Source organism: Urocampus carinirostris, chromosome 9, assembly GCF_059441175.1.
Source record: "Urocampus carinirostris isolate Australia breed hairy pipefish chromosome 9, RoL_Ucar_1.0, whole genome shotgun sequence".
Lineage (NCBI taxonomy): Eukaryota > Metazoa > Chordata > Actinopteri > Syngnathiformes > Syngnathidae > Urocampus > Urocampus carinirostris.
This window is the reverse complement of record NC_142357.1, coordinates 8,170,437-8,186,754: the sequence shown is the minus strand read 5'-3', so window position 1 is coordinate 8,186,754 and position 16,318 is coordinate 8,170,437.

The window sequence follows — 16,318 nt, the reverse complement described above, 5'->3', positions numbered from 1 at the left end:
TATCAATCAATTTTGATCCCATACCGATAGTTTTTGCTTCGAATCATAGTTAATTATTTGAACCCCTTAAGAGAGTGAGTTTATAATCACGCATGCAATGATTTGATAATTGTCCGACCCGCCGTAAATTTCTGTGTATGCCATAAAAAGAAATTAGTCTCTAAGTAATTTCTATTATAATTATTTATACATATATATATATATATATATATATATATATATATATATATATATATATATATATATATATATAGTGTGCAAACCAAATGTTCCCTGTAGCCGCTAGGGAACAGTGAAGGATAAACTCTTTTTTTAGTAGGTCGAGATTAGTAGTTTTATCTGATGTAGTCTAATCCTATTGTACACACTTTGCTTACACTTTATTTGTCTTTTTCTTATTCATTTTAAACCAGTACGAAAATAAGGCAAGAAACATATTTTTCTATAGTCCCCACTTTAGTTTGTATAGCTTGGTGAGTTGGTTCAGGTGTAAAACTGCATTCACTCAATTATTGAAATAAACCAGGTACTGTAATACCTTCAATGCAACAAATTTTGTTTTTATATTGTTTGCGAATGAATGTGTTATGCTTAGAATACGATCCCTTATCATCCATGACTATGAAAAAAAAAATCATAATTCTGAAAAAACTACGGTAAGCTAAATTTTAAGTTTACATTGCTCTTCTTATCCGGCTTGCCTGAGAACAGAAAGTCTGGATTAGGACCCAGAGCCAAAACAATTTTGACATCCCTTTTATTTTCTATTTTTATTAAATAACTGCAACGCAAACTTTAACATGGTACAACAATTCCAATAAACATTTCTATTCAACCTGTTTGAATACAAAAGTCAAGAGAGACAAATTAAAACAAAGCAGCGTAATGAAAACAAACACCTTATAACAATGTCAAAAGACAACTAAAACACCTTCAAGAGCACAATATTTTGAAAATAAAGGCAATAATGCAGATAATGTTATTTGGCTTTTATTCCCAATTTTTGGCACTCTGCTTCAAGAAAGCAGCTCTGTTGCCATAGTGATAATGGACTAGCAGGTTTTCTTTCAGGATTAATTACATGTTTACATTTTGGGTTGTAGATTGTTGTTCTCAGTCGGGGGAGCTTTTCTACATGTGTTAAAATAATTTTGTGGTGTTGCCGCAGTAACGGACCACTCTAAAAGTCCACACTTCATTGTGCTATTGTGCTTCCTGTTTGCCTCTGTTGTTTTTAGCTTCTGGTAGAGATGGGCGGATCAATCTGGCTGCTATTTTGGTCTCCCCTTGCCCTTTTCTCTGCAAAGCAGGCAGTAGGTGATGAGAATGGACAGGTAGAGCAAGGGGCTAAAAAATGTGTATGTCAGTCATTCACTCAGTCATAGACTCAGTGAGTAACAGAGGGCACTGGGTGAGAGGGAGAAGGGGGGCATGGCGGGCACTATCTGTGCAGGAAAGCAGTGAATTAAGAAAATTTGTGGAAGAATGGAGTATAGATCCGATCAAAGTACTTGCTTAATATCGATAATATAATTACAATGATAATTACTTGTTTTTTGCGGGGGTCGCAGTCCAAAAAAATCCTGTGATAGTGGAAACATTTATTTGTTTTATATCAGTAACATAAAAGATACGACCGTAACAAAAGAAAACATCTAAACCTAAAAATAAAAACACACAACACAGATTGCCCGACAATATTGAAACAAAATTGTCGGGCGTCACATTTCAGTGCAAGAAATAAATGTAAGAGCGTCCTTATCCCTGCACGCTAGCATATAAATACAAGAGTCACGGATGTAGCGGTTTCCCGCAAGTTGTAACCTGAAAAGGTAATGGATTTGCCGTTGGTGAGATATCGGCTCAGCAGGGGTTGCTTAAGAGAACTGTATGTGCCCAGCTGTAGCAGTAGGCCTGGCAGGCAGCCTTGCTATTGCTTTCTATCCCATTGCCTCCTCAGTCTCTCCCCGGACCTGATAACAATCCACAGAGCACCCAGCGGTGACTAGCATTTCTTTGTCCTCTTCAGACTTTCCACAGATTCTAATTTAATCAATTAATTTATTTTCATTGGCATGTTCCGCTCAATTACTAGCCGTGCTTTGCAGTTTGCTCTGGTGGAGACAATGACTTGTGTGCCTGCCCTGCTGTTTGACTGACAGCATACACCAGCTTATCAAAGTTCCGCAGACAGACAGTCACAACCAACCAACCCACACACACAAGAAAAGCCCTCCCCAACCTGCCACCATAATAGTATTTGCTGTGTGCTGCAAAACAATGCACCGTACGTTGCTATCAATGACAAACAATTTAATTCAATAAAGGAAACCGCAATAGAGTGAGGGATTACTGTGTTTGGATCAGTCTGCCCACCTGTACTTAAATGGGAATCCAGGAATTCGGCCGCCGACTCTCCGGGTAGCTCCCCCCATCAGTTCACCTCAGAGGTCAGCAAGACACAGATGGATTTGTTCTGATACATTAGTCAGATTGAAATCACCAAACGGTCTTCGTAAATTCATATTCGCCAGGCGTGGTCACGCTTCTTAGCCGGGTAACTAACATCCACATCAAGCCACTCTGTCATGTTGTCCTCCCAAATTACATTTCTTCATACATGATTACATCTGATTGGTTGCACTTTGCCTTTCCGTTGAGTTGGTCTAGAATTACAATTGGAGTTTATCTGAATGAAGAGCAAATCCTCCGTCCTTGGTTGGAAGCAGAGATGGCGTGAAATGTTATTAAACTGGGCTGGGAATTTTCTCCCGACAAACACATTCGTGGTCGACAGTGTTGGACGTGTTAGTGAAAAAAGTAATTCGTTACAGTTACTAGCTACTTCATTTGAAATGTAAATCCTTCCCAGATTCACGTTCACATTGACAAATCCGCTTACCAACAGGGTTGTTGGGGCACTACTTCGTGTAGTATTTCTTGGGAAAGTACAGCCTGGCGGTGCCCATCCTTCTCCAGGATTTTTTTTTGGGTAGGGATTTTGTCCCCTGAATGAAACACTACTGTTTCCATGGTTACCAGTAGCAGGAGAAGCGTCCTGATTTTACTCTAATACGGCACTTTCATCATCTGGTCACTATTGTTTTTCATCATAGAGCATCTTCCAGCTCTTCAGAGATGTGCCAATCCTCGGCAGACACCCAAAAGTAGCGTGTTACACTGACAGTAGCTATCTAGCCGTATGTACTCTCATTGAAGCTTGCCCGCTCAAATACATTTAAAATACTTACTTACTTACTTATTGCTCCAGCGAAGGTCGGGGGGTCCCGTCCCTGTGCGTTGAGCCGACCAGATGAACCAGGTTTTTCCAATGCTGGCGGTCTTGTGCCAGCTGTTCTGCATCCTCTACGGCAACTCCGTGTTGTTGGAGGTCGCCCGCAACGACGTCGAGCCATCGAGTGCGGGGTTTCCCTCGTGGTCGTCTCCAGCCTGCGGCCTTTGGGTCAAACTGGAGAATGGCTCGTGTCGGATGGTCTGGTGGTAGACGAAGGACATGGCCAAACCAGCGGGTGCGGCGTTGTGCGACCAAGGAAGATGCTTGGGGCTGGCACGTGCGGGCTCTGAGCTCTTTATTGGAGACTCGCTGGGGCCACCTGATGTTCTCGATGGTTCTGAGAGCCCTGCTATCAAAACCATCGATTCTTGTGGCCAGGGTGTCGTTCAGGGGCCATGTTTCTGAGCCATAAAGCAGGATAGGGAGTACGGCGAGGTTGTAAATGCGGAGCTTCGTCTTGCGTGCGATGGTCTGGTGCCGCCAGAGTGGTTTCCAGAGAGACTGCAGAGCAGATGCTGCCAGGGCTCTTCTGCGGAGAATCTCTGGTTTTAGGTCCCCATTGTCTGTCACCATGGACCCCAGATATACAAAGCTCTTGACAGGCTCTACGATGTCGCTACCAATTTGGATGGGAGGTGGATCTGGTCCATCACCGACATACATGAACTTGGTTTTCGTCCAACTCACTTGCAGGCCAAGCCGCGCTGCCTCTTCGCTGTAAATGCCCAGAGCGTCTCTCAGCTGGCTGTAGGAAGTGCTGAGAATGATGGTGTCGTCAGCATACTCCAGGTCAGTCAGGTGGTAGTTGCCGAAAGACACTCCGGGGATGCGCTCACTAACCCTGAACATCAGATGGTCGATGATGCAATTAAAAAGGTCGGGAGCAGCCACACAGCCTTGGCGAACGCCGCTGGAGATAGCAAACCAGTCGGAGTCAATGCCGTTGATACGGACACAGCTCTCTGTGTTGCTGTAGAGCAGCTTGAACAGGGCTATGATCTTGGGTGGTGCTCTGAGAGCTTGGAGGATGTTCCACAGTGAAGAGTGGCAGACGGTGTCAAAGGCGGCCTTCAGATCAATGAATCCGATATATAGATGGCGATCTTTACGGAATTCACGGGTCTTTTCTATCAGCAAACGGACGGCAGAGATGTGGTCCGTTGTGGAGCGGTTGGGCATAAAGCCAGCCTGCTGGGGACGGCGGCAGCTTCTGATTGCTGGAAGGGCACGGCTGAGCAAGATCCTGGTAAAGACCTTGCCCGGGATGGAGAGTAAGGTTATGCCTCTGTGGTTTCCACAGACAAGCCTGTCGCCCTTGCATTTCCAGAAGGGCAAGATGACTCCTCTGGTCCAGTCGGTGGGCAGCTGCTCCGATTCCCACACCTGGTTGAATAGGCGGGTTAGCCACTCCACCATGCCATCACCGCCGGCCTTGAGCATCTCGCCGGTAATGGCACAGATGCCGGGGGCTTTCTTGGTGTTCAGCTTCTTCAGAGCAGCTCTCACTTCCTCGGGTGTTACGGGGTCTGTGCAGCAGGTGTCGTTAGGAGGTGCTGTGCTCGCAGCCCGTAGGAGGGTGGGATCAGCCGGGATGGTGCTGTGCTGCAAGAGGAGGCTAAAGTGCTCCTTCCAGCGCTCGAGGCAGTTGGCTTCTGTCATGATGAGGTTGCCGTCTGAGTCCTTTACCAGGGCTGTCTTTATGTGTGGGCCGCTACGGGCTTGGCGTAGTAGACTGAATACGCGGCTCATGTTGTTGTTGTTGGCCGCGGACTCAAGCTGTTGGGCTTCTGCCTGCCAAAACCTCTCCCTATCTTCAGCAATGGCCACATTGCGCAGGCGATTCAGTCTCCGATACTCTGTGAGGTCGCCTCGGAGTCGGGCCTTACGCCGCTGGTCTATGATGTTTAGTGTCCTCTCTGATATCCAGGGCTTTCTCGGGGAGGATCGCGGGCGTCCGAGGACATTGTGAGCAGACTGGAGGACACTTTCCTTGAAGGCCGCCCAGTCTGTCAGCTTGTCAGGAGCCAGGGTATCAAGAGAGCGGCGGATGGAGCAACTGAAGTCTCTGGCGATGTTGGGGTCGCTGAGTCGGGAGGAGTCGGGGCGAGGCAGAGTCTTGTGCTGGTTGGCTCGGAGCTTTAGCTTGAGCTGGGCCACCAGCAGACGATGGTCTGTGTTGCCAAGCTGTGCTCCTCTGAACACCCGGCAGTTGGTTACAAACGACTTCCAGCGTCGTGATATCAGGATGTGGTCCAATCCCTTCCTGGTTCTGCCATCTGGGCTGTACCACGTCCAGTGATGGATGCATTTCCGGGGAAACCAGGTGTCAGCAACACAAAGGTTGTTTTGGTGGCAGAGGAGGAGGAGGCGGTTGCCATTGTCGTTTGTTGTGCTGTCAACGAAGGTGGTGCCGACAGGTGAGCCGGGGGACCGATCAATGCTGGATAGAGTGGCGTTGGCATCAGTGAGGATGATGGTGACGTCGTGTGGTGGGGCTTGGTTGACAGCCTGGTGGAGTTGGTCAAAGAACGCGTCCTTCGCATCCTCATCAGCGACATCGGTGGGGGCGTAGGCGACGATCACTGTCATCTTGCCGTGATGGTGGAGGAATCGAGCAGACAGTAGTCTGTCACTTATTGGTGTCCAGCTGATGAGGGACCTCCGGAGGGCTTTTGGAATGGCAAGAGCCACACCGTAAAGGCCGGTCCGACTCTCGGGGCCACTCCAGATGTAGCAATGGTTGCCAGCTGTTGTTTCACCATTGCCTTGCCATCGTACTTCACAGAGCCCTGCCATGGTGATGTTATAGCGACAGAGCTCTCGGGACAGCAGGGTGGCAGCTCCGGGGCGAAGGAGTGTCTGGACATTCCAGGTGGCGACACGGGTCTTATGACGAAGATCGATCCGTACTCGTTGGTCGGGGGCAGGCTGGGGTCCGTTACCGTGTTGGTCAGTCCGGCTTCTTTCTCTGGTCAGTTTCGTAACAAAGTGTGTTTCTCCTGGGTGAGTTGTTAGCCCTCCGCAGGATAGTCGGTTGGTGGGGCTGCCACCTCACAGCGTACCGACACGCTGGGGTCTTTGTTTGTCTGGAACCTACCCCGGAGACCGGCCCGCCATGGGTGACCCTACCAGGAGCAAGCTCCCGACGGTATCGCTCTCCAGGGTCACTGGAACACGCAAGCCCCCTCGCCGCATCAAGGCCAGACCCATCCGAGGGGGACATTTAAAATAGCCAAGTAATATAACAAATAGAAATAAACGTGTATAACAATCAGTAAAGCCCTCATACTCATTGGCTTGTGCAATCTGGAAAGCTTGCAAACAAACACTTCAGAGAGACAAACATTTTGTCTTGGGGATTTACACCACTCGAAAATTTCCTTCACCATTTCTAGGTACTGTCTGAGAAGTTTTCTTTTTATATCTCAACAAATGTTGTATTTACAAAAATGATGACCAAAAGTCAATTGTTGCTCCTTGTATTGGCCCCATGCACTACTTACCATTTGCTACTGGTGACAAACAACCATATATGGGGATAAAAATGTACCCCGGATTTCAGTATTTTGTTTTATAGATTTAAATTCAGATTAGATATGATTACATATAGTAGGGAGAATATCTCCATGATGAAAATTTCAGCATACTGTGCTTGAGACAGTGCCACTGTAACTGTATTTTGTTGTGGTGCTTTCCAAATGATCAAATGAGCAATTTGTAACTTGCCACTTTTACTTTTTATTTCAAAAGTCTTAAACAGGAGACTTTAATACAGTAAGACCTCGGTTATCGCGGTTAATGGGGACCAAAACCACCCGCGATTAGTGAAAATCCGCGAAGTAGCGGCGCACCTTAAAAAAAAAAACAAAAAAACATTTTTTTCCTTTTTTTTTCCCTTTTTTTTTTTTTTAATTATCATTTTTTAGACCCGGTCAATGGGGAACAAACCCACCCGCAAAAAGTGAAAATCTGCGAAGTAGCGACGACCCTTCAAAAAAAATAAAAATAAAAATTATTATTATTATTATTATTATTTTTAACCATTACAGACCGCGAAGCTCTGAAGCCGCGAACGTCGAACCACGAAGTAGCGAGGTCCCACTGTACACTTCAAGTGATTCCCAGCCAATGTTTCTGTCATAAACTGATGCACTCTTATAACTTTTTCCCTCTGCAATAAGGGTCTCAAAATCTACTGAGGTGGGGGCCGTTGAAGCTAGGGTCCAGGTGAGGTACCAGTATGTCCTTTTCTTTAGCAATGACATGCTAAATGAGCGTATTGTCCTTGGTCATTTTTTATGTTATGTTTGAAGAAGGAGTCTCCTCCTGCTACTAATACCCTAAAAAATGGCTTGGGGTGGGATAGTCGCCACCAGGCTTTACTTGCCCAAGACACACCACAGTAAGTCGTGCTCCTACAACCCAAGTGGTTAAGGGATATGTGAACTGTGAATTTGCACCCTACTTAAACATTGATTACAGATTGAGTTAAGGAAGTTACATCATAAGAAGAACAGTCAACTGTCATTGGACATTAAATTGATCATCTGCTTTTAATGAGTAGCAGAGTAACGCACTCTTGTAATGACAGTTGCGTTACAACATCCAATTAATAACACGTTGCAGTATTACTTACAGAGAAAAGTAATTGATTTCCAGGAAAACGATCCTTTCTAATCCCTAAGTCCCAACACTGGTGGTCCGTGGGTGTGATACCTTGGTGGGGGGTCTCAAGCTGTGGCTGTGAGTGGGAGGACGAGAGGACAAAATTGATTGCCGGAGAGCAAAAGAGTCCCGGAAGAAGAGGTATGACATGCCCATGGCTGTAGTGCCCCTACCAACAAACACATGCACACACACACAAAGTGTTACCTTCGAGGTGCTCCAGGGCCAGCGCTGTTTATCTACTTTTCTTGCTCAGTCTTAAGACTTCATGATAGATGCACTTTACTGTGTGTTTATTAAAACCTTCCCGACACTGAGCCATCATGTTCTTGTGAGTGTGTTGCCACAGGCTTCTTCTGTTGGTCCGATCGACATCACGTAAATTAAGATTTTCTTTACTGGAAACGGATACACAAAAGACTATTTTTTCACTCCACTTTCTGGATTGACTTGATGCACATGGACCTGGTTTGAATTATGCTAAAATTGACCACTCTTCATATTTACGGGGACAATGTGTGTTATTAGATTATAAGGTGACCCTGTATTGTGTAGGGCAGGGGTCACCAACCTTTTTGAAGCACAGATCGACTGTATCATTATTACTATGTTTTCACCTATGTTGTACCTAGTCGAACTAGGATCGAAAGTGCCCCCGTCAACTTCTAAAAATGTTGCCTTGTATAAGGGAGTAATTATCATGTATACATTACAGTCTGACTTCAAAAATATTTTTTGAAGAATTATTCATGTGTTTAAATTCACTGATTATGTCAATGATTTCTCATGCCAGTTATAAATGACATTTTCTAGATAATCACAATGATCCATCACTGGTGAGCTATTTTCAGAACCGGTCTCCGGGCTTCTCAGATGTTCTTAGAGGGCTACCTGGTGCCCACGAGAAGTATGTTGGTGACCCCTGGTATAGTGCAACCGAAAACGGGTGCTGAAAAGCTCTAGGATTAATACAAACCACAGAGACTCAAAGTGACAAAAACGCACAATTTTATTCCTTTTTTATCTGAGTTTTTTGGGTACCAGTAGCAGCAAGATGAGATGAGATGAGATATATATATATATATATATATATACGCCATTTTTTTTCTTTTTCCACTAGGAGGTGCTAAATAATAGACACTGTCCCTTTAAATAGCAGCATATAGTTAAAGATATTTTAAATGTTATTCGTACTTGGCATATGCCCAGAACCTCTACATATTTGATCAAATTTTTTCTTTAAAACCCTGAGAGTTCTCACTTGATGTGAGCATGTGCAAGTCCCTGAGCAATTTTTTGTCTTTGTCAGGTAACATGTAGGTTTGCGCGTCTTTTTAGATGGAACAAGCCACCTGGGAGGGAAACAGCTGCCAGCAGTTTGAAGCGGCTTGGGAACAATTTCTTTTTTTTCTCCCATTTGTGTCTTTGAATTAAAATTATAATTGATAGATTATTTGCATTTGTAATGTGCTATATGTAAAGAAACTTAAATTACTTTAATAGTTGAAAGAAAATACAAATGGGATCAGAAGTAAGCTCTAAGCTTCCATGGGTCTGAGCAATCATACAAAGTCTGTGAGCATCGCTTGGGACTAACAGTGAACAACATCAATCCTGTGTGTGGCAACAAAATAATTATCACACATGTCGGGATCCTGAGATCAGATCAAGTTACATATTGCCGAAGTTTCCCAAGAGTAAATTTTTTTCACATATTAATGAATTAATGTACTACTACTTTTTCTTGAGATTTCCATTTTTTTTTTAAGTATTGTTTTTTTTTGTTTGTTTTTTACATTACACTATCACATTTTGCGTCTAATTAGTTGGTCGCATGATACAGAAGCTTAATTAATCACACATTTTTAGTGGAAGGAGCGTTGGTAAAAAGATTATTTAATACATTTGCAATTGTTTGAATGTAAGACCAGATTTTTCAGCAAACTATAACCTAGAAAAGGAATTCTTTTTTTTTTTTTTGCGTAAATGCAAAGTCAGACTCCTGTGACATTTGACAACACAAAAGAAGCAACAAATGTCAGGTTGTTTTATAATCATGGTTGAGAAAAAAGAATCCTGTTTACCACACTGCGCAAAGGCAGAAACCTACTGAAAGTTACGTAAAAATTGCGTCCACCAGTTCAACAGCCCCGCCTCTTCAGTTACCCCACCCCCACTCTCCTCTCTCCAGCTCTAGCTCACATGCGCATGTACTTTCCTTAACTCAATCTCATGTTGATATTGACTTCAATATTCTGCGTTTAAAACACACAGAAGAAACCGGCATTATTTTTACCTGCAAACACTACTTCTAGACAAATTTGTAAGGGAATTCATTTTGAGATTTCTAGCCCTGATTTTTATGCGCTCTATAGATTTTCTTGTGCGCTGAGAAGGTCTGGCCAGTGCACAGTTTTGCACACGCACAGCTTAGAGGGAACAGTGATCAATACAGGGTTATATTAGTACAAGGTTAGGGTTGTAGTCAAATTTCTGGAGCAATCTGAATAAATCTTTAACATAACTTTGAGAAAAACGAATAACCCCGTGTACATGGTGTTTGAAAGTATTCTTACCACTAGTGCAAATTAATAGAAAGCATTTCCATAGTTAACTTTCAACATTAAATAAAGGTTTATTATATTCATGTCACTCACTAAAATCTACAAAATACGTTTCTTTCAACAAATTTTTTGGCCAAAAGCTTGAAACTGAATTTTCCGAGGGAATTTCGCAAAATAAAAACGTTTTCTTGACATTAATATCTGTATTGCAGCTCAAGTGGTCTTAAGAAAGTATTCTGACTAATATTGCTGTCACATTCTTGCACTCTGGTTCCTGGGTCTCTGTAGTTCCCTTACTATCTCTCCCTCTCTCTTTCCCCCCTCTATGTCTCTCAACCTTACCTTATTTCGTTCCCCAGCTTTTGGTTTAATTTTCCCTCTTATCACAACTCTCCCTTGTTACTTTTTATACACTTTGTCCCATTGGCTCTGTGCTAGTTAGTGGCCTTCTTATTCAGGTCCAAAGCACTCTTGTCTGGTCTGCCCCTTTGGATCACGAGGACCGGCTGACAAACTTTTTGGCTGTTGCTATTGTTGATTGAGGTGTTTGGACCACAGACGTCTCACGATTGTTGCTTTGCTACCTGACCTCCCGTGTACCGAATCCGGTCCGAATAAAATAACTCTGTTACTACACTAATTAGTGTTTCTGGACTCTGCTTCTGCACCACCCTTGTGGGTATTTGACAATTGCATATTTTCCGTGAAAAAAATTATTATCGAAATTCGTTTTTGTTTGCTCATTATCTAAATCGTCTTTCAATGATGAAAGAGTTATTTGTAGGATAACTATTTTGAAAATACTTCAATAATAAAGTAGCTGTATGGAACCTGGATCTTTTAAACTCCCTGCCGCCATCACCTGGCTTATAGTCAAGATTGCAGCCTTAATCAGCTCGTTCATGATGCTCATCCAAATACCTACTTTTCTCAGACTTGTTTGAATAAACCTTCTAAAAGTTTGATAAAAGCAGATAGGCGCCTTGGGAAAAAGTTATCACGGTTCTTTGAAATTAGTTAATAGAGAAAATGGTCTACTTTCAACTTTTTAAAGGACCCCTCAAACGATGCACCCCACCTTTAAATCGTTGTTTTAAAAAAAAAAAAAACTCAAAATTGATTTTGGGCTAGTCAAAGTGTTTTTCATCAGCCATAAAAAAAAAACACATTTTGGGGATAAGTGTTTTGTGAAATAATGATACTTTTCATCCTTCTGGGAAAAAAACCAACATGTGTTTCTTCACGTGACAGCGACGATTTGTGAACGGTGAGATAATCAGCTAATTCCACCTGCTTCCATCCATCTCAGTCGGCCATTTTGCTGCATGTTGTCCATGAAAATGACATCACAGTTGTTCAGGGCTCAGCGAATGATCAATCACAGTTTAGCTTCAGAAAAACGATGAGCCATGATGATTAGTCCTTAGATAGAAATAAGTTGTCTGGTGTTAGCAGATTAACATACACGAGTGTGTCTAGATCCTTTTTTTGTCTTCACCAATGCCTGCACTGTATTTTGTTTTTGCACCATGTGAGGTACCGCCAACAGAGCCCGGAGGGAAGCCACAAATGGAAAATAAAGTTGTCAGTTGAGTATTCAACACGATAGTAAACCAGACAAGGGAAAGAATTCAATAACTGGTACAATTCCTTTGACGACCAGGTTTGGCTCCAACTTCGAGTTTCAACTCCCCGTTATTTTACACTGTGAGTTTCCCGCGCAAAAATCGTTTTCCCGCGCGGGCGCTCTCCTTGATCCCTGTTCCCGCTTGTGAGTTCAAACAGGTCAAGTCCTCCGCGGCGGCTGCACACCCGCCGGGAAGTTGTCGATAGCTCTTAAGCCAGTTGGTGCGCCGTCTCCAAATGTTTTTTCATGTGGATCGTGCGGCGGGCTCGTAACTCACACCGGAATCAATGTGATGCGTCTTGGGAATTGTTCTTCGCTATGTAATGCAGGTATCAATATTTAACGAGTTAATGCATCACTCACCGTTCGTAAATAATGCATACAGTCTAATGCCTTTCATCAAATGTGGTTCATCAACTATAAGAAACATTTTTGGGCTGGTGTCCGGCATCACAGGAAACAGGAGATGACACCAATAGAGGAGAGGACATGAATAGGGAGTGAAATTTAGAGTTTAGTAGACACTCAAAATAAGTAGAGAAGACCTCAATGGATTTTGAACTTGCAAGGAGGCCAAGGAGAACATCTTTCAGATACCACTACTTTGGATTCCGCTTTGGGTTCTTCTTGTTCTTAGACAAAAACATATTTTCTGGTCAGAAAGATGCCTGTGACATATCTTAAAATATACCTGATTAGGTTTGGGAAACCTACCATTTTAAGACTAATCATTTAAATAAGTATTACTACCAGATTAAAAAGATTATTAAAAAGATTAGATTAAAAAAATACTCGGAACGGGCAAAACAATCATAATGTTCCTACTTTAAGTATCTCATCTCATCTCATCTCATTAGCTGCACCGCTTATCCTCAGTAGGGTCGCGCGGGTGCTGGAGCCCATCCCAGCTATCATCGGGCAGTGGGCAGGGGACACCCTGAACTGGTTGCCGCACAGGAAGTCCGGTAGCTGGATTTGAACCCACACAGGAGGTTCCCAAGACCTTAGAACTGTGCCGCACACGCGCTAACCACCGCGCCGCCGTGCTGCCTTACTTTAAGTATAGTTTTTCTAATTTAACAGAAACCAACAAAGTAATACACTAAAAACATAAACAAATACATTTAATACAAGGACATTTTCTCCAAATTACATATATTATTGCACATTATTGTACATAAACTCTAGTTTAGGGGTTGGGAACCTTTTTGACCCAAATAGCTGTGAGAGCAAAATATTTTTAGTTGTTTTTTTTGGAAGAGAGAGCTATTTAAGACAAAACTGTGCAAAGCAGGCGAACCCGCTCTTCAGACAAAAGCTTATTGTTCAGCACATTTTATTTCTCTGTGTGACGTTAGGTGATTTGATAAGAATTCTCAAATATCAATGATAATAATACCAGAGCTTCAATCCCATATCAACAAATTTACCACTTTAACTTTTCTCCCTAAGAGTTACCTAAGATCATTAAGGCTCATTTTGACCTTGATTCTTTTCGTAATTAATGGTTTCCAAACAAGGTGCAAGTAGAGTTCTTTTGGATATATGTCACCAGAAAATGCTAATGAAAAGTTTATTGATGCATTTCCATTCAGTGCAGTCGGCATGTAGCAGAGAGGGGAGAGTGCTGTGCTGCATAGCCGACCCCACCATTCACCGAATCAAATTTTTTTGCTAGCGTTTCTGAGTAATTAGAATGTGTTGTATGGTTTTTTATCATAAAATGTCCCAACAGTAACATTGATCCATCCACTATCTGCTCTTCTTATCCTCAGTAGGGCGCATCCAAGCTATCTTCAGGCAGTGGGTAGCGGACACCCTCAACTGGTTGCTGGCCAGTCGCAGGGCACACAGAGACAGACAACTCGTTCGCTCATTCACAAAAAGGGGAAATTTTGACCGGCCAATTAACCTGACATGCATTGTTTTGGAATATGGGAGGAAACCGGAGTGCCCGGAGGAAACCCGCGCAAGCACGGGGAGAACATGCAAACTCCACACAGGAGGTTCAATCTCTTGACCTCAGAACTGTGGCACACACGTGCTAACCACTGCTCTGCCGTGCTGCCCTCAACAGTAAAATACATTATTTATTTATTTTATGCCATACTATTTTTAAACCCTATAACCTTCATTTCTCAAGTATCACAATGTTTGTCTACTTTATGAAACATTTAAGTAAAATTACTTCTCAGAACAATCAAAGATTCATAAGTATGACCGCATGTCTTTGATTTATAAGAGAACAATGACCCAGTTCCCAGATTGTGGTTTAGGCTTCCGTACCCTTCAATCTAGAAATGCTAATCTTGGATGACACAGGAAGTGGGTTTGCACACCAACTTTTTATCTTTCATTTTGTGTACAGACACACATGCGTACTAACCTCAGCCATAAATTGGTGTCACTGTTATGACCACAACGTGACAGATCGTTCCTATAATGCACGGCCCCTCTCCTCAGATTCATCAATCATACATAGCGTGACAGACTATGAAGAGCCACCTCTCTGCCCCCACTACCACCCCCGGCACACACAAACTTGCGATTTAGGTGTGCAAATAGAAGTGGGAATAATTCCATCACTTTGAGCTGCTCCACCCCTTTAAAAAGGAACAGCTTGCTCTCAGACTTCTCACGTCTCACATCACATTTCCACCCATCCCCGATCCACACATCTTTTACCTGCACCCCTCCAACAAGCAACATCACCAACTCTCTCCTTCTCCAACTCTCAATTAGGCCTCGCCAGGGATCGTAGACATTATCTCTGCTGGCCATTTCTATAATACGACTCCAAAACGCATTTGCACAATTTTCCAATTACCGCATTATGCCTTGAAGCTTCGCTTCCTTGCGACTTTCTCATTTCCCCCTTTCACTCAAACTGCTCTCAATGTTTGACACCAGCAAAGAGTCACCTTGCAGAGACGCAAGAGGAATAGAAGTTCCACATTGGCGGCAAAACTAATGGAAGGGAGTTGAAAGACAGAAATGATAGCAATGACATCCAGTCCAAATTTGATATGAAAATGTTAATTTGTTTACAGTAGCAGTATTTGGCAAACTATAATAAAATGTTACAGGTTTTTAAAAGTGTAGAACAGCCTTTACTGAGAATGTCCAGACTGGGCACTGTTTGTTTCCTCCAAAGTATAACATTAGCAGTGTTGGCCCTATTCTTGAAAAAACAATCAGTTACAGTTACGAGTTCCTTTCTTTAAAAAGTAATTTAGAAAACCGCCCAGATTACTGAAACCAAATAATAGCCGGTTACTGAAAAAGTAACTATTCAGTTAAAAATTACCAGATATACTAACATTAAAGTGGACCCCTTTAAACTCTTTCCAAAACAGCCACATCATAAAATAAATAGAAGAAAACATGTACACCAACCTGTGAAAACAATGAAACCCTCATTTTTTTTTTAGCTTGTGCAATGTTGAGAGTTTGCATACAAACACTGCTGAGACCCTTCAAATCAATTGTATCTCTTTCTTTTTTTCTGGGTGCTACCCACTACTTTTTCATTTTTTCTCCAGGCATGGTGTATTGCAAAAATATTTTACATAAAAGAATACCAAAATTCAGCACACGTTTATAGTAACATAATTAGTCATGTTTGCCCCACTAACTTCCCATTAGTTAAATGTTCCTGTATAGGCTATGTCCCGCTCCCCATGCGCTGCTACATTTGCTATTGGTGACACAACCAAATATGTGCATCTAAGCTGACTCCTTTATTTCAGTATTTGATTTTATAGTTTAAATTTTGCCTTGAATTCGAGTGTGTACGGTAGGGAATAGATCTGCATGAGGACCAATTTAGCGTTTTTGTACTCTGTGCTTTAGACGATGCCACCATAATTGTATTCGGTTCTGTTTTGTACGTAAATAAATACACCTTCAGATATTGCCTCTAAGGATTTAGGGATGAATAAGATATCCTGAGTGAATCAAGAGTACTCTACATTTAGAAGACACTATAATTATAGATCTGCTTTTATAAAGTAGCGGAGTAACGTAGTAATGCGAATGAACAATATCAACAGTAAAATTACAAAATGTTATTAGGAACACGTTGCAGTACTCATTACAGAGAAAAAGGTAATTTATGTTAATAGAGCTTGGGTGTGAATGGAGCAGATGTGATCTATTAAGTAATAC